This window comes from Schistocerca cancellata, chromosome 4, assembly GCF_023864275.1.
Source record: "Schistocerca cancellata isolate TAMUIC-IGC-003103 chromosome 4, iqSchCanc2.1, whole genome shotgun sequence".
Lineage (NCBI taxonomy): Eukaryota > Metazoa > Arthropoda > Insecta > Orthoptera > Acrididae > Schistocerca > Schistocerca cancellata.
In genome coordinates this window covers 605794468-605814706 of record NC_064629.1, presented here as the reverse complement: position 1 = coordinate 605814706, position 20239 = coordinate 605794468, and positions in this window count along the sequence as shown.

Sequence of the window (20239 nt, the reverse complement as noted above, 5' to 3'; positions counted from 1 at the left end):
TTACAGTAGTGAACGGCCAGGATCTCCGAGACCTCCAATCAAAAGGATGGACATCAAAAGCACTCCTGGACGGTCGGACATGGACTACTGGTGGAACAACAGCTGTGTGCGCAGGTAGCTCAGGTGGCAGAGCACGTGTCCGCAAAAGACGAAGGCCCCGGGTTCGAGCCCCGGTCCACTACACAGTTTTAATCTGCAAGGAAGTTCCACATCAGCGTACACTCTGCTGCAGAGTAAAAATTGATACTGGATACATGTGTCGTAGATATCACATATTTCGCCATGGTGTCCTGTTAGAACGATATTGCACTCTTCCACGATTTTCTCATACGTTATTACTGTCTTAGGACACATTAACTTGCCATGAATCTCCACGAGTAGTACTGCCACAATTGAGTTTAATCTTTTCTGAACGATTTACATTTGCTACGGTGCAACAAGTACCAAAATAACGAAGTTTCATTTATCTCGACTACCCGGTATAGCTTGAGACCTTTTAAAGTATCTCTCAAATAAGGAAAACTGCATTTTAGTATGACTTACACTGGGGTGACACAAGTCATGGGATACCTCCTAATGTTGTGTCGGACCTCCTTTTGCCTGGCGTAGTGCATCAACTCGACGTGGCATGGACTGAACAAGTCATTGGAAGTCCCCTGGTGAAATACTGTGCCATGATACTTCTACAGCCGTCCATAATTGCGAAACTGTTGCCGATGAAAGATTTGTTCTCGAACTGATCTCTCAATTACGTCCCATAAAAACCCGATGGGAAGCATGTCGGGCGATATGGGTGGCCAAATCATTCGCTTGAATTGTCCAGAATGATTTTGAAATCAACTGCGAACAGTTGTGACACGGTGACAAGGCGCATTGTCATCCATAAAAATTGTTTCGTTATTTAAGAACAAGTCCATGAATGACCGCAAATGGTCTCCAAGTAGCCGAGTAACCGAACATAATCATTTTCCGTCAATAATCGGTTCAATTGGACCAGAGCAGCCAGTCCATTCCATGTAAACACAGCCCACACCGTTATGGAGCCACCACCAGCTTGCACAGTGCCTCGTTGACAACTTGGGTCTATAACCTCGTAGACTCTGGGTGACACTCGAATCCTATCATCAGCTCCTAGCAACTGAAACTGGGACTCATCTGACCAGGCCACGGCTTTGCGTCCAACCGATATGGTCATGAGCCCAGCAGAGGAGCCGCAGGCCATGTCGTGCTGTTAGCAAAGGCACTCCTGTCGGTCATCTTCTGCCATAGCCCATTAACGCCAAATTTTACAGCACTACCCTAACGAATACTTTCGTCATACGTTCCACATTAATTTATGCAGTTATTTCACACAACGTTGCTTGTCTGTAAGCACTGGCAACTCTACACAAACGCCGCTGCTCTCGGTCGTTATGTGAAGGCCGTCGGCACTGCATTGTCTGTGATGAGAGGTAACGCCTGAAATCTGGTGTTATCGACACAATCGTGACACTGTGGATCTCGGAATATTGAATTAACTAACGATTCGCGAAGTGGGATGTCCCATTCGTCTAGCTCCAATTACGATTCCGCGTTCGAAGTCTGTTAATTCCAGTCGTCTTTCCATAATCACTTCGGAAACCTTTTCACGTGAGTCACCTGTGTACAAGTTGGTTCAAATGGCTCTGAGCACTATGCGACTTAACTTCTGAGGTCATCAGTCGCCTAGAACTTAGAACTAATTAAACCTAACTAACCTAAGGACATCACACAGATCCATGCCCGAGGCAGGATTCGAACCTGCGACCGTAGCGGTCGCCCGGCTCCAGACTGTAACGCCCAGAACCGCACGGCCACTTTGGCCGGCTGTGTACAAGTGACAGCATCTCCTCTGCTTGCCCTTTTATACCTTGTGTACGCGATTGAACCGCCATCTGCATACGTGCACATTGCTATCCGATGGCCGGCAGGTGTGGCCGTGCGGTTCTAGGCGCTTCAGACTGAAACCGCGTGACCGCTACGGTCGCAGGTTCGAATCCTGCCTCGGGCATGGGTGTGTGTGATGTCCTTAGGTTAGTTATGTTTAAGTAGTTCTAAGTTCTAGGGGACTGATGACCTCAGATGTTAAGTCCCATAGTGGTCAGAGCCTTTTTTTTTTTTTTTTTTTTTTTTTTTGCTATCCGATGACTTTTGTCACCTAAGTGTAATTTGGACTGTGAATTAAAACTGTAAGGTATGTCACCGTGACCTGATCTTCACAGTTATTATTCATTTGAGTGCGTGAACTGTTTCACACATGCTGCAGCTAGCGAAGAGGAAGTGAACACCCTGACCCCCAGAGTAATTACACCGCAGCTGACACGTGCCGACAGCGGTTTGCAGACTGCTGTATGTCGAATCCAGACATATAGTTATCTCTGCGTATAGGTATCTCGCTATCTCAGCACGGCGCTACCTACAGTCAACCAAGCCATTCTACTGTAATCTATTAAGCTGTTCACGTCTCAGAGTTTACTGCATGCTGTATTGACTTTGCTACTGTATTTCGAGTTCTCCCTCGGTTGTTGTTTTCTACTGTTTTTGCAAGATCATGACGTCTTGGCTATTCTCAAACTTCTTTGAAATACATGAGTCATATATAGATATGTTTCTTCAAACTTCTTGCGGTGGCTACTTGGTGCAACTTCGCTGCACTTCCGTGCGTCGTGCGCTCTAACTCCGTTTGTATCTGTAGAGATGCGAGTGTTAGCGACGAGAAAATACGCAGTGTGCAGTAGTGAACAATCAATTGTTTCAATTGTGGAGGCAGCAAATTCAGCTGCAACAAAAATAACAGCAGCAGCTTAAGCAGAAGTTTCTGCAACAGCAGGAACACCAACAGAAGCAGCAGTAGCAGCAAGTGGAACAACAAATGGTGGTATTGAAACAGCCAGTGCTACAAAATGTTGCAACATATTCTCCTACACCGATGTCGTTCCACAATTCTCACGAGTCTAACGAGACTCTGGAAACGTATTTACACCTCATCACACTCTACTGTGAGATTACTAATTTGTTGTTTACTGCCGGCCGCAGTGGCCGTGCGGTTAAAGGCGCTGGAGTCTGGAGCCTCAAGACCGCTACGGTCGCAGGTTCGAATCCTGCCTCGGGCATGGATGTTTGTGACGTCCTTAGGTTACTTAGGTTTAACTAGTTCTAAGTTCTAGGGGACTAATGACCTCAGCAGTTGAGTCCTATAGTGCTCAGAGCCATTTGAACCATTTTTTTTTTTTTTTTTTACTGTATATTTTATTGCTACTTTGATCTCGTGCTTAGGTATTAGCGCTCAAGCATTTCTTGCTACTTCTTAAGTTTACTCAAATAAGGCCCAGCGGTTCTAGGCGCTTCAGTCTGGAACCGCGTGACCGCTACGGCCGCAGGTTCGAATCCTGCCTCGGGCATGGATGTGTTTGATGTCGTTAGGTTAGTTAAGTTTAAGTAGTTCTAAGTTATAGGGGACTGATGACCTCCGATGTTAAGTCCCATAGTGCTCAGAGCCATTTGAACCATTTTTAGACTTCATACTGCCTGATGTTGTTGCTGGCACGAGACGTGGCGAGGAAAGCATTTGAGCGGAGCATTGAGGAACCATTCTAGCGATGATGCGGGCCGCAGGATAGATGGCGATCAGTGGCAGATTTGACGACAGAGAATAATTCTGGACTAGACACAAGGGTCTCGGACAACACTGTTCAGCGCACATTCTGAACATGTGGCTCCGCAACGGACGACTCCTACGAGCTGACCCATCGACAGTTACGATTGCAGTGGGCGTGAAATCACCGAGATTGGACCTTAGGTCAATAGAAACGCGTCAGCTAGTCGGATGAACAAGGTTTTTGTTTCAGCTGGTCGATGGTCATGTCCAGACACTCTGTCATCCAGGCGAACGTCAGCTCGAAACATACTACGCTCCACTGAAGCGTGCTCGTGGAGTCAGCATCAAGTTAAGAGCGTCAGTCGCACTGGCTTACATGTGCTTCTGGTAGTAATCGAAGGCACAATGGCAGCTGGTCATTACGTGGCCATTAGTACGGACGATCTGCATCCCTCCAGGCTTGACGACTTCCCTGACGGCCATGGTGTCTACTAGCTGGATAATTGTCCGAGTTACATCAGAATCATGCCTCAGTGGTTTGAGGAGCGTAATATGAACTCATGCTGATGTTTTAGCCACCAAATTCTCCTGACCTGAACCCGATGGAACACGTCTGGGACTCTATCAACTGCCAACTCTGCACCCAAAAACGTCCATTCCGCAATTGACGGTAATAGCGTTACTTGCATGTATGCATCTGTCGCCACATGCCTCCTGAAACCTACAAAGGACTTTTAGAACCAATGCCATGCAGAATCACTACTGTATTGCATTCTAAAACAGGACCTATTATCTACTAAGCAGGTGGTAATAATGTTTTGGCTTATCAGTGTGCATGGGGGCTTCATTAAATATTATGCAAATAATTTTAATTTTAGTCGCTGTTAGTCCGATTACGCAGTCTCGTAACCGGTTGGCCCTAACTGGTATTAGTACGCAATCTGACTGCATAGAATAACAACAAAGAATGAAAGAGAACTTCCGTTAACACAATTAATTAATTAAGTCCCCAGCAACTATAAAAGCTACGAAACAAAAACTACGAAACAACAAAGCACCAGTGTAACTGTTCTGTGTGTTGAAGTGTGATTCAACGTTCACATCTGGCACGGTTCTTCCTCAATAAGACAAGGTATTTTAAGCACCATTTACACTGAAGTAATTAAAAAAAACAGAAATACTATAATTGCACATAGAAACCAGATTTACACTCTAATACATGAACACAAGCCAGATGCTTTGTTGACTGAACCTGTGACCAAGAGACATTGTTATTTAGGACATTTGAAATAAAAAATAAAAAAAAATTTCTTTTCCTTCATATATATTGACGAAAAATACATTCTGATCATTACAACATCCGCAATCGAACAGCATCGGCTGTGTAGCCCATCAGAACAACTGCACACGACATGCTCACAACTAGTACTGCAACTACGGCTAGCTCAGAACTACACCTGCCCACTGCAACTTCTCAATAAGCACTCTCCACTACAACTTCTCAACAAGCACTGCCAGTGGAGGCGGCTGAATAATACTCTTTGGCGCAATCTCTGGCACTGTGACTCAGTGTAGCCACCTTTCAAGTGTATAACTCGTCTAGCATAACATGTAAAGTTACGTCCACCCACGCGAGTTGTCAAAAAAAATGGTTCAAATGGCTCTGAGCACTATGGGACTTAACATCTGAGGTCATCAGTCCCCTAGAACATAGAACTACTTAAACCTAACTAACCTAAGGACATCACACACATCCATGCCCGAGACAGGATTCGAACCTGCGACCGTAGCAGTCGCGCGGTTCCGGACTGAAGCGCCTAGAACCGCTTGGCCACCGCGGCCGGCGCGAGTTGTCAGCGGCGCAGAGTTCGTGAACACCTAATTTTGGCAAGGTTGAGTGCCGAGCCAACCAGGCGGCCTTGGTCGCCAGCACAGACAGCGGATTATGTTTGGCTACCTCAGAAGACTCACTATGTATGAACAATGTTACTCAGCACTCTATAAATTAATATCTCAGAAAAGCATGAAGCGATTTTTACAAGCAAGATGTTGGACGACAGCTGAAGTCTCCAGCTATTGAATGTTTGAACTTCTATATTTAGTGTATGTACTGAATTATACCATGTTTTAATTATTGTTAATAATGCAAATGTGTCAGAGACTAAGCTACACACACACTAAAAGTGAAGCATGTTATACCGTGAATCGTTACCTATGTATCCGCTTGATGTATGAATTTTCTATAGAGTGATTTGTTGATTGAAATTAGCGTATGGTATATTTGCCCGCAAGTTCCCTTCTGGGAGTTCAGGCGCCTGGTGAAAATCTTGTCAGGCTGACGGGAAAAAAATCGGAACGCTAAAAAGTAATTAATATAGAATAATGAAATTTCGGAACTACATTTGTCCAGGCAGCATATTTAGGCGATTAACATTGCAAGATCTCAGATTAATGTAAGCGCATGATAAGCTATTGCAAATGTGAAATGCTGGTACGTTAATAACAGGTGTAACCACCAGAATGTTGAATGAAAACGTGCAAGTATTGTCTTGCCCAGGTGCCGGAAGTCAGTTTGTGGGATAGAGTCCCATGCCTGTTGCACTTCGTCTCTTAGTACGGGGACGGTTAATGCTGGTTGTGAATGACACTCGAGTTGTCGTCCGATGATGTCCCATACGTGCTCTATTGGAGACAGTGATCGAGAAAGCCAAGGCAATGTGTCCACACTTGTTGAATTACAACTATGGTATGTGAGAAAACTTTATCCTGTTCGAAAACAGTCTCTTGCATGCTGCTCATGAATGGCAGCACAACAAGTCGAATCACCAGAGTGAAGTATAATTTTGCAGTCAAGGTGCATGAGATAACCACTAGGGTGCTCCCTCTGTCATACGAAATCGCACCCGAGACCATAACTCCAGGTGTAGGTCCGGTGTGTCAGGCACGCATACAGGTTGGGTGCAGTTCCTCAACTGGCCTTTTAACCAGCACAGAGCCATCACTGGAACCGAGGCAGAACCAGCTTTCATCAGAAGACATAACATACCTCCACCCTGTCCTCCAAAGAGCCTTTGTCGCCTTAAAGGCATAATTTACTAAAATCATCTCACCAAGTCCAGTATCAAAAGTGACTAACACTCAAGACCGTTACAGTGTGTATTTAAAACAAACCTGATTTGCATTCTCGTAGAGGCGCTACTAATGCCGCTCTTATGTGCCTGGTGTGAAATGTACATTGGTATCATGTTTCAGATGTAGAAACACGCCTACCAGCTTTTGTTTACATCGTAAAACTCCTTCGTGTTGTTGCGATTTTTTTTTCTATCAGAGTATTTGACCCCACTTCGGCGACTTGCGCGTCAGTGATGATGAGGAAAAACACACACACAATACACACGCTCACACAGTCCTGAGCCGAAAAAAATCGCCGAACCGGCCAGGAATCGAACCAGGAGCCCCGATATCGAGAGTCATCAACACTAACCACAAGGCCACGAACTGCTGACCATTTCTTGGTTAATTACTAAAGACACAAGTAATATCAGTGGTACTTCGTATGTTAATAATGACACCACCATTGAATAGAATGGAAAGAGACGCTTCTGTTGAGCAGGCCACTTTTCTTTATTGTTAATTGTTTATTTGTGACGTTTCCATATTATTAATATGGAACATGAGTGTGCAAAATTCGTGTTTAAATGTTTTATTACTAAAGTATTAGAACTAGAATGCTGTGTGTGATATGAGAAGAAATTGGGAAGAGAGGCACTCTTTTCAGCTTGTATATTGTATTTGTGAATTGTTTATATTTTAAATGGTTGTTCATTTTGTTCCATACCTGTATTTGGTACGTTAAGAAAGGCATGCAAGGGTGTGGAAACTTGCAAATAGGTATTATTCCTGCTCATCCTGTTCCGAGCCTTGGAAGAGGTAATATCTATGTTGGGGGCCTGTTCAGGTGGATTTCAACTTGTAAAGTGGTAAGTTTTGGGCGGCAAGTGGCCATCGATACTTTAACATTCACTGGGTCTTTACAGTCTGGGAGCCGGTCGGGACTGTAACTTTCTGTAAGTGTCTAGCAATGTGCAGCTCTGGACTGAACTATTTCAGCTGCATATACTGACGGCTACGGGTTACCTGATAATTTACCATACACGATTTTTTGGGGGATTTGAGACATGTTAATGGCACAATTGAACTTTGAATATTTGTGAGTTGGCAATTGACTTATGATCATTTAAGTGTCATGGGAGACTATATTTCACTCACTACAGGAGCTCTTAGCTGCATTTGTTTATTATTGTTCATTTATTTTTTGCTTTATATGCATACTTTGTAGGACCATCATTTTGATGTATTGCATGATGTATCAGATGAACAAATCATCAGTTCGTTGAAAATCAAAACCTTTTGTGTAGTCTACAATTATTTATCTAAAATTACACAGGGTGAAAAGTTTTTAAACCGACAAACTCTGGGAGGTTGTGGGGGACATCAAAACAAATATTTTTCCCTAATGTTATTTTTTCCTATGATGAGTATTTAAACCGGTAGAGGAAGATTTCTCTGGCGGCAAAATTAATTGAACCAACAAATACTTTTCCATTTTTTATGACCAAGAGACAACACATTAACACAACCTAATTTCAATTACAGTAGATTTTCAAAAATGCCTAAATTGACACGTAAACAAAAGTTACACCTTCGGATCATGTTCTGTCTGACACGGGCAAAAACCCCAGGAGTATCCTGAATTGTTCCTGCTGCTGCTATTATCCGGGCAACCAGATCCTCTTCTGATGCAACAGGAGTTGCGTAAAAAAGGTTGCGCATCTCTCCCCACATAAAAAATTCCAGAGGGTACATATCTGGGGATCGAGCAGGCCATGGTACAGGACCACGTCTGCCAATCCACGTTTCTGGGAACCGTCGGTCCAGGAATTGACGCACACGACGACTTAAATGTGCCGGCGACCCGTCATGTTGGAACCACATGTGTTGTCTTGTAGGGAGCGGGACGTCATCCACCAATTCTGGCGATGCTCTGGAGAGAAAATTGTAATAGTGCCTGCCATCTAATGGCCTAGGTAGCAGATACTGCACAATTAAATAGTCCCCTACAACACCGACCACACATTAACGAAGAACCGCACTTGATGAGCGCTAGTAACTGTGGTTCAAATGGTTCAAATGGTTCTGAGCACTATGGGACTCAACTGCTGAGGTCATTAGTCCCCTAGAACTTAGAACTAGTTAAACCTAACTAACCTAAGGACATCACAAACATCCATGCCCGAGGCAGGATTCGAACCTGCGACCGTAGCGGTCTTGCGGTTCCAGACTGCAGCGCCTTTAACCGCACGGCCACTTCGGCCGGCGCTAGTAACTGTGACATGTGGGTTATCCTCACTCCAAACATGCGAATTGTGCATGTTGAAGACTTCATCACACCCGAACGTTGATTCATCGGTAATCAACACAGAGGATGGAAATGTAGGATGCATTTCACACTGTACCAGGCACCACTGCGAAAACTGTGCTCTGGGTGGATAATCAACTGGTTCCAGGATGTGGACACGCTGTAAGTGAAATGGATGTTACAATTGCTCTCGAAGGACTGTTCGTACAGTCGTCTGATTCGCCCCCATGTTCCGTGCAATTGCACGAGTGCTGATTGAAGGATCGCGCTCCACATCCTGCAAGACAGCTTCCTCAAATTGCAGCGTTCTTAAAGTGCCACGGCGTCCCTGTCTAGGTAATTTGCTAAATGACCCGGTCTCACGCAGACGTTGGTACACAGCGGCAAAGGTCGTATGATGCGGGATACGACGATTAGGATATTGTTGTTGATAAACCCGCTGTGCAGCTCGTCCGTTGTGGTGCGCTACGTAGTACGCACCAACCATATCAGTGAACTCACTCCAGGTGTATCGCTCCATTAGTAAACAGAGACATTGCACTACTACACTGGCGGACAGCAGTTGCCTACAACTGAAGAGCGTAATACGCCCTCTAACAACTAAAGATCGTAATACAGCCTCTAACAACTGAAGAGCGTAATACGGCCTCCACTGGTTTATATAATCACCATAGGAAAAAATGACATTAGGGAAAAATATTTGTTTTGATGTCCCCTACAACCTCCCAGAACTTGTCAGTTTAAATATTTTTCACCCTGTATAGTAATTTATCATATCTATTTAATTTATGAATTGCCCGGCTTTCATTTTAATTAATTTGCAAAATTTGCTGCTGAGCGTAAAGCAGTCGGTGTACAACTCGACCTTGCGACAATAGCGAACAGCTATTTAAAACTGAGTCACACACTTATTCAACAGCGAGGGCCAACTGGTTTGCTTCATGTAGCATAGACGGATGCATATAAAACCATGAAAAGTCAGAACATATGAAACCCACAACTACATTCGAAAATTTATGCATTTATCAACTTTGTTGTGAGTCTTGTCAATGTCTGTTTGCGGGATATATTTGCAGCAACTGTAACTATACTCTCAAAACATAAGATATATAACTAACAAAGCTTAGATTCCAACCTTAATGACCACTACCTAACAAAGCTGTAAACGCATTTGAAAAAAATTTAAATCATGAAATAAAAGTTATTGGGTTTTCAGCTGTGTCAAATGTTGAAAAATGGAGGAGCTTTCGGCCAAGCACTCCTTGGCCATAGCCAAGTGTTATGACGGCCTGTGGGCTGCTGGTACACCCCCATATACAACAGTTGCCAGTTGTGACGTCACTGGGGCTCGCGGCATCACCATATACGAACACACGATGACTCGGCGTCCATGTGCCCACTTCAACCTCGCGATTGCTGGACCCTACGCCACGTGGACTGCAGACCTCCGTCTCTACTGAGGGTATTGTCAGTGATTTTTATTTAAATGGCTTCTTTGATTACACAGTCCCAAAAGCCGTTAGGGCGAGCCACGAGAGAAGTTTCATTAAATTTGTTCTAGTGAACGTTTTCTAAAGCATACTCGGCTAAGTCAGATTTCTCGGGATAGCGTACACTATATAGCCTTTCATGCTCCTTCTTGCGTTGTTCTATTGCGTGTACTGTTTGTCCTACGTGATACTGGCCACACTCGCAAGGTATCTTGTATATCCCATGCATTCTGAGACCTTCTGCATCCGTAGCTGGCCTCATTAATCGCGTGATTATTGTCGGAGGTCTGAAGATCGACTTCATCTCTCAGCAGGTGACTTATCTTCCCAACACAGAGCCACAGAACAGCTAGAACGCAAGTTTCTTTTCCTGCTCCTCATCGGTTAGCCTGTAGCGATTCTTGCTTGAAACCACGTCATTTATGTGGTGATCGTTGTAGCCATTGTTCTTGAAGTCGTTGCGTAGGTGGCTCATCTCATTGGGCAGGTTGTTGGCGTCTGATATCATTCTTGCATGATGCAACATGTTTGCTCTTCCGTGCCAGGTGACGATAGTAGTATAGCAAAGAGGGTATGAGCACACTTTTGACATCAAATTGATATCAAATTAATTATGCCAATTAATTAATTGATCAATTAATTATCTACAGTTCCAATCACATCACAGTTTTCCCAGCTGGCACATATCCGCTTGGTAAATTCGAATTTTGGCGGTAAAATCAAATGCTAATTACATTGCATTGCAGAGGACATAATAATAATATGTTCTGTATTTATAGAAATTCAGTTTGCATATCATCTTTGGAATACTAATGCAGTCTACTTATGACATCACAATGTAAGATGGCTGACCCAGAATGCTGGTGCAGTCTAATGTCCCTCTTCCTATTGTTGGGGCCGGCCGAAGCGGCCGAGCGGTTCTAGGCGCTGCAGCTGGAACCGCGCGATCGCTACGGTCGCAGGTTCGAATCATGCCTCGGGCATGGATGTGTGTGATGTCCTTAGGTTAGTTAGGTTTAAGTAGTTCTAAGTTCTAGGGGACTCAGAAGTTAAGTCCCATAGTGCTCAGAGACATTTGAACAATTTGAACCTATTGTTGGGAAATATCTAATCATATCAATTGCAGTAATTGGAATATTGTTCAAACAATTTCCTGTATGCTGTTTCTTTGTTTACCTATTTATTTAAAATTTTCATAAGCCAAGACAGTGTGGAATATAGTTTATTTAAACAGTTTGACTTAAGCAGGGGTAGTTGCGATTGACTGAGCTCTATACAGTAGCTCCACCCAATGTAGAGAGGACATTTTTGTTATTAGTCTAGCACCGAAGAGTATCTCCAGCCAGTCTAGCCAGTAGCCCTATGTGAGGGGTATGGGTAACAATAATGGGACAGCAAGCTTTCACTGAGATAAAGGGGGGATCCTGGTAGGAAAATAATACAGGATAATAATATTAGAACAGCAACTCATTGCCCCAGAGCGGCTATAAATCGCTCACACTATATACAGCACATCTGTAGCAACATCATTGGGGAATGAAACATACTTATACCTATTTAAGAGTCGCAAAACGCATCCTGGCTAAAAAGATGTGGGAAATATATCATACATTAATTTTTGCAAATGTGGTGCTCATTATCTTACTTGAACACAGCATATCAAGACGAAAAAAGTAACCAGTCACCTCCAGTTTACTTCTGCGTCATCCACTAAGTGTATTGGGTACCTGAAGAGCTACCACTCGCGACAGCCATAAGCCCGTACTTCCGTTCGCTGACCCTCATGACCACATCAGCCTCTAGTCGTGGCACAATGTGAGACAAGCAGCAGCGACTTGGACTAAATGTAGTTCCACTCCTGAAACAGGATCCTCAGTTTACTAAATCCACTTTACCTAATCTGGATCAGTTTTTGTCTATACACCTTGAATTTATCAAGTGAAACATAGGTTCTTGCCTTTTATATGAGTTATTTTCGAAGACAGAAGAAACTGGCCCTTACACGCGTTTTCACATCACTAAAGTATCGTTACTTGTTGTGGAAATCCTGTACAACACTATGGAATAGGCAATATTTCCTCTAAGTATTCTCTCATCAGGCAGAAAAATCTGTTACTATCAGCTTAATATCTGCCATGCCCTGCGTCACAGGACTAGAATATTATGCTCTTTTTTGGCTCATGATGGAATGTTAAGAGCCTGCTCTACTTCTGTGGCAGGATGCCTCCTCATTTCTGAACTCTCTTAAAGTAATCAAATGCCTCGTCACCTACAAAGTCCCACAAGGTAGCATCACACAGAGGAGTTGCAAGTTTGTTTTATACTACGTATCACTTTATAAATTCGATAATATAGCTGATTTTATTATGACGATCATCTTTCCTTGTGTATAAGACTGAAATTCTATTATAAGGTCTCATGGCAACGAAAAAACGCCTGTTCACCGCTCCAACTCTCGGATCATACCTGTGGTACTCTCGCCCTCACTTCCACCCATCCGGCGGGAAGTCATTGATGTCAGACTGATTGACTAAGTAATTAAATTGATCATGAGAGTCCCTTTGCATGGTGATTAATTTTTTTCCTGCAGTCGGATTACACTCGCCAGATAAACCATTACAGACGCTTCCGTGACATCTCTGTAGCCTTTACACAGGCTAGGTAGTCATTTCCTCCGATACCAACATTGGAGTAACCGCTTTCAAATAGCGGAAGACATCCAACACTGTTTTCTGTCTCTCGGTTACCTTGTCATGCTGGTAGAAGTAAGTCACTTAGAATTATGTTATACTGCTCCCGAACAAATCCTGCTGAGACCTGTCGGTGCATGGGGGCGGAAGGATGTTTCAGTCTCTTCTCCAGCCCTGCAACACCTTCGCCACCAGGTGGCAAGTGAACAGCTGCCATCGCCACCACTAGATCGCGAACTTGTGCCCATGCATCAGGGCTGTACCGCTCGCGGCTGACAACCCACCACTCGCCGTACTGGACAGATGTTAATGATTCCTTACTCACAAAAGTTGTCCTATCCTTCTCAGAAAGACTGAGCGCATAAATGTCGCTGGGGTAAATACCAGGATGTTGAGCAATGTGCTTCTTCTCATCCCTTCTGCAAACTTATACGTTCTGAGTTGTGTTTACGAAACATTCCGGAAAGGCTGATGCAGAGAGCAATAACAAAATACCTGCCTACTAGCCATCACATGGCAAACGTGTATGTGTCTCTAGACCCAGGTTTCCCTCAGAATACATCCCTATTCAACCGTTCCCATTGATTCCCTCAAAATTAGTGGGTGGATGCTTCGAGAACTCAAATGGGAATCCTTGGAGAGACTACGATATTCTTTTCAAGGATCACTATTGAGAACCAACAACTGAGGCTGACTGCAGAAGGATTCTGCTGCTACCAACATACATTTTGCGTATGGATCGCAAAGTTAATATACGAGAAATTGGCGCGCTACAGAGACATACAAATAGTCTTTTGCCCCCTCACTGTATTTCTGAGTGGAATAGGAAAGGAAATGACTAGTAGTGGTACAGGGTACCCACCGGCATGTACCGTATGATGGCTTGAGTGGCATGCTCATAGATGCAGCTGTAAATTTCGTCTATGTCTTAAGATGTCACTCCATCCATTGTTAGGCACACAAAATTCGTGGAAGAATATTGTCTCTTATTTATCGGGAAAACAAAGACGGAACTTCTGCTACTGATTGTCTCTGTAGAAACCTTCGTATTAGTCCCTAATTTTCTCATTGTAGTCACTCCACGAGATGTATGTCAGAGACTCTAATGTGCTTACCCACAATAATTAGAAGAAACGGTATAGAGCTCATATCTCAAGACCCCTTTCGTTAGAGTATTGCTTACCTGTTGTATTCTCATGAATCCTCGAGCCTTTGATATATAGCATTTGAGTCTACCTGATTTTGATGAGTAAGAGATATCCGCCGCATATTTACAGACGCCTGTTAATTATATCGAAAGCCAATACATTCCGACTGCGCTTGAATACTACACTAGAAATTCGACAGTGTAATGGGTCTGAATGTTCATTGACTACATAGTGTCTCTCTCTCTCTCTCTCTCTCTCTCTCTCTCTTCCCTCATTATTTTTGTAACATCCAACAGAGTTAAACTACACACTATAAAAACTTGGCCAACGTCACATGGTAGAGCATTCAATAAGATTTTGCCGTGTCACTGTCTTCCGATATATCGGGAAACGAATATTGCCTGCATGTTGACGTCAACTATATGGGTATCCCATTAAATATGTGTGTACTGGTCCACTGGAGCTGGCGACCATTGATCGAAGTTGCTTCCATGGACCTGCGTAAAGTTTTGCTGCCTATACTGCAGAAAGACCAAATCGACTATCAGTCATAAGGAAAGGGTTCCTGTGTTGTAGTTTCATAAGCAGTTTGATACATTGTTTTCTGCTCTGCCACATCAAAGCGGTGTATGACTACAGCTGTGTACACAGAACGGCCGGTGTGGCCGAGCGGTTCTAGGCGCTTCAGTCTGGAACCGCGCGACGGCTACGGTCGCAGGTTTGAATCCTGCCTCGGGCATGGATGTGTGTGATGTCCTTAGGTTGGTTAGGTTTAAGTAGTTCTAAGTCCTAGGGGACTGATGACCTCAGATGTTAAGTCCCATAGTGCTGAGAGCCATGTGTACACAGCAATACATTTTGTTTTTCTACCACGACTCTGAGGTGTGTGTCAGGTGCTAAACCAACATTAACACGTTTAGATCCATTGAATCTCACAGAAAACTGGATATAACATGGTGTAACCCATGCTGATCCCACAACACACAGAATGGTTGAAATAAAAGACAGAGACGATGCTTGTCATTGGCAAAAATGTGGAAGACATCACAACATGTGGAAACTGGCAGAGTTTACGACATTGTGGACCGTTTCCAAACAGCTGTCCAAAGTTGATGACCACTATGTTCAATCTCTTCTTCTACAGTGACAGGGTGGCAGATGTCTGGGTGTTGCATTTAAAAGAGATCGAAAGAATTGATTCGTCATATCGCAACCATGTACATGAACATTGTTTCGGTGTTGGCCATCCCCAGAAGGTGTTGCTTCCACCAAGGCTCTCTCCATTTGAAGCAACTGGTTGTCAGTCAATCATTATGTAGTAATCAACAGCATACCAATGGATGGATGGGTTGCAAAAGGCTTCATTGATGTGGGATGATGAACTGTAATAAGCGCCACAGTTGATAGTGTGATCATTTTTAGTGATTTTACCAACGTCAACCAATGACATGGCGGCATGCTTCCCAATTTCTGTATCATCGCTAAATCACCCTTCCACTACTTTGCGAGTACCATATACTAGATTGCGTATGTAGACAGATGACTATACTGTACATTTATTCATGGTTAATTCTCCAACATATAGACCAAAGTATACCCGACAGGGTCGTACGGCGATGCAGTTAGGTTATCTACATATTTCTAGCACTTCGATTATAGTACAGAATTTACGATTACGACTGGACATCTTTCCTTATGTGGATGGGATTCACAGAGTATCCTTGTATTCATAGGGTAAAGTTGGAGCTTGGAAGATCTCCGCACACTGTCTTTGACCAACCCTCACTGCAACACTGTCGCCGATTTAATTTGCAACTGACCAGAAGTAGGAGGGTACTATACCAGCTGCATTCCATATCTCGTGAAGGAACAGAGTGAGCTGAATTCCGGGTATCAATAAACTTTCATATTTTGCTTTCGCGAAGAGTATAACACTGTTGTTCAGTAAAGTGTATTCTGCACCAGTCTTACTCACGGCACCCATCCAAGTGCACAAGATCTCTACAGGGGTGCTTGTCGAGGAGGTTATCACCCCTTGTTGGTGTATAGTAGACATAGTGTTGTGATAATTTAACAGACATTTAAGAAGGAATGAGTTCTTTATGCATGATGGAGCTCCAGACGGAACATTATATGTAAATCAACTGAGCTATCAGTTCTGGAGTATTGTTCTAGTATCTAGAGTCAGTACCAAGAAGTTATTGGCAAGAGAAAATGATCATAGAACGTAAACACATGCATACATAAGGCTACGCAAATCTGCACTTAAACACTCTACAATGTTGAAGCCATGTTTTTTCTGAAATATTAGTCATGCAGAATGCAAAGCTCTTAATGCTCTAATGCAGGACATACATATCCAACATCTGACATACATCCACCCTGCAAATTATCTATCCCAGTCACTACAGTGACAAACTTTTAGATGATAAAACTACTTCCTTCTACACCAAAGAAAAACATGGGTTCTTTGTGATACATACACAATACAGCTTTCTAGAGGTCTATAGTGCCCACCGTTCACATCTGATTATGGTCCAGAAATTATGCTATGCTCACATATGATATGCTCGCATCAGTGCTATAAAATAATGGCCAGCAGCGGCAAATGCATGTTATGAGGGAATAGACAAGTGCATAGGAGCGGTACTTGACATTTTAAATAACGCACCATGATGCACTACCTCCGTGAACAGGAAAACTGTCGTGCAAATGCACACTCATGGTTTGCAGTACCTCATAAATGTAGGTCAGTCACTTAGAATTAAAGTAGTTAGGAAACTGACTACTCCATTCATGTCCAAAGTGTGACTGGTAAATGTTGTACTTTACATGCATCTTCCTTCGTCTACAGGAGGGGGCCTAAACTGGTTTTCCGTCGGTTTGATGGACAAGAGCAGGCACACATTTGTTGGAAGTCCTCTGTTGGCTGTGATATGGAGAGATTTGCTGTTAAGGATTGCAGGTAGATAGCACTCTAACTCACACCCGAGACAACTTTCTAGGAAATCATACAATTCAGCAGTCAACTTGTATGTATTCCTACCACCTCATATAGGTAAGAACTGATGGTTGCCTTTCCTTCAGTTACCTAGTTCTGGCTGCTTTTCAAGGTCATCCAACCTTCCACTTTCTTCTGCTTTGCAAGAACACCTTGCCCTGCCAAAAGTCTAAAAATAGTCTATTGTCTGATAAACCACATTGGCCTTTCACATGGTTCTAGTCCAAAGCAGCAGAGAGTGGGTAGCTGGGTGACCTTGGAAAGTAGCTGAAACTATGTAGCCGAAGTCAAGGTGACCCTCGTCTCTTACCAATATGAGACAGAGTGATGGAGGGAGAGAACGGGAGAGAGAGAGACAGGAGGTGAGTCTGGCATCAAGTTTTAACGGGATGCCACAACTTGATGCTTTGTTTGTGGAGGATTAGCGCAGTTCTTGAGCTGCAGACGTACCTCTGTGGTGTGTGTGATGCAGTGCGACTGGCCCAGCAATCAGCGACATGATCAGGGGTGTTTTTCTCCACATATGTTTAATACCATCTGTGACCGTGTAATTACGCGTGCTGAGTGTTTCATGACGGTATTCCTTGCATGATTGTAAAGAAGTGATGTGTTTAATTATTTCTCTTCGATGTATTTTACAAGACAGGCATCTTCCAAAACAGCAGAGAATGTTGAGCTTTTCCCGACAAATAATAGAGAGATCCAACCGCTGCGAATTTAATTTTATAAGTAAACAGTATATCCTATGTCATGTAATTGACACTGATTTCAATTTTGTGTAATGAGGTCCTTCCTCTCCAGCACAGATTGAGTCTTTTTCCCACCAGTTTCCAGATAGGGGAGAGAAGGGTGAGTGAGGGTGAGGAGGGGAAGGCTGGGGAATTTCCTAGGAGGGGGAGGGGGTAGTTAATTGCTCAATTTAATTAATTAGACAATTAATTTGATGTCAAAAGTATGTTTGTATGAGTGAGAGGAATTTTATTGGTGTCAGGGAGGAGGAGGGGGAGGGTATGGTGTGGGGGTGGTTTCTCAGAAGGATGGATTATCCCTAGGGGGTGATAAATCAACCCCCAGGGGTCATACATCAATTGGCATAACAACAGGTTTGGCCCTGAATGTATACCTGCCTCTGAATTTATGTAACCTGCGCAAACAAATGGTGCTCGTTCCTGATTTACCTTGCTACTGGTCATGGCTGATGACACGCAAGTACAGATCGGTGTGAGCAGATTTCCTATATACGTTGTATCCAAGGAACCCATTTAGGATGTGGTGGACAAGAACGGCGATGGAGGGCAGTGCATTGCCTTTTGCTACCTATATGGTGAACTGTATGTTGCTGTTAATGCTGCTGAAATGTTCCAAGATATCATCGAGTTTCTCACGTCCGTGGAGCCATCACCCAACAGAGAAGCACACTGTGCTATAAACATTGATGCATTGTGCAATAATGATATCAGACGCTATTAACCTGCCCTATGGGGTGAGCCACCTGTGCAACGTCTTCAGGAACCACGGCTACAACGTTCACCAAATAAATGAAGTGATTTCAAACAAGAATAGTTGTAATAATACTAAAGAGGGGCAGGAAAAGAAACTTATTTTCCAGCCGTCCTGTGGCTTCTCTTCTGGCAAGATAAGCCGTCTGCTGAAAAGGCACAAGATCAAATTGATCCTCACTACTGACAGCAGTTAAAGATGCAACAGTTTCCAGAATACATGGGACCAGTTTTAAATCGGAGAGATACTACGCATCGTAGAACAATGCAGGAAGGAGCCTACGTTACCCCAAGAAATACGGTTTAGCTGAGCATGCTTTATAAAACAGTCACCAGATCAAATCTGACGAAACTTCTCTCGTATCTCGCACTAACACTTTCTGGAACTGTGTAATTAAAGACGCCATTGAAATAAAAATCACCAATAACACTCTTAATAGAAACGACAGCCTGCAGTTCTGCACGGCATGGAATCCAGCAATCACAAGGTTGAAGCGGACACATCGGACACCGAGTCAACGTATGCTCATGTATGGTGAACTCGCGAGCGCCAGTGACATCACAGCCGGTATCTGATGAATATAAAGGCGTAACAGCAGCCGATTGGCAGTTATACAACTTGAAGATAGACAAGGAGTGCTTGGCCGAAAGCTAGTGAAATTTTAACCACTTAGTGCCTCTGGAAACCCGAGACTTTTATCCAGTGTCACCACCGCGAGACTTTGTATTATCACATTTTATGTCATGACGGCTTTCTACTATGGTCAGGATGTTAATAGACATTTCAAAATACTTAAATCCAGCGACATTTTATATCAAAGGCTTACTATAGAGAAAACTGCTACATACAGTGTATTCTAAGTGATAATGACGCACTGTTCGATGGAACAATGTTTCGCACATTAAATAGGCTGTACAGAAGATGCAACACAATCAGTTAGTAAAGACGCAAGGAATGCACACACTCACGCACACACAGACACAACTACACCACACACACACACACACACACACACACACATACACACACAATGGTGGATCTACGTTTCGTATAGTCATGTACAGTATGCTTATACAAATTTGCATTTCTCCTCTAGCTAATTTGCAGTTCCTATCAAGCTACTTGATTTACTGCATTTTTCTATTTTCTCCTTTCACCAATGAAATTCAGTACTTTTAATGTACACACATCAAAAAAGTTTTGCATCACCTCGGTTCCGAGTATTCCAGAACCTGTACAGAAAATTGGAGTAGGGATCAACATAAACATCATGGAGGCGCGAACTGTCGTCAATGAAGACGAATGCCTCGCCAATATGCTGCCGAAATTGTTGCACTATCGGTCAGAGGATGGCATTCACGTATCGTACAGCCGT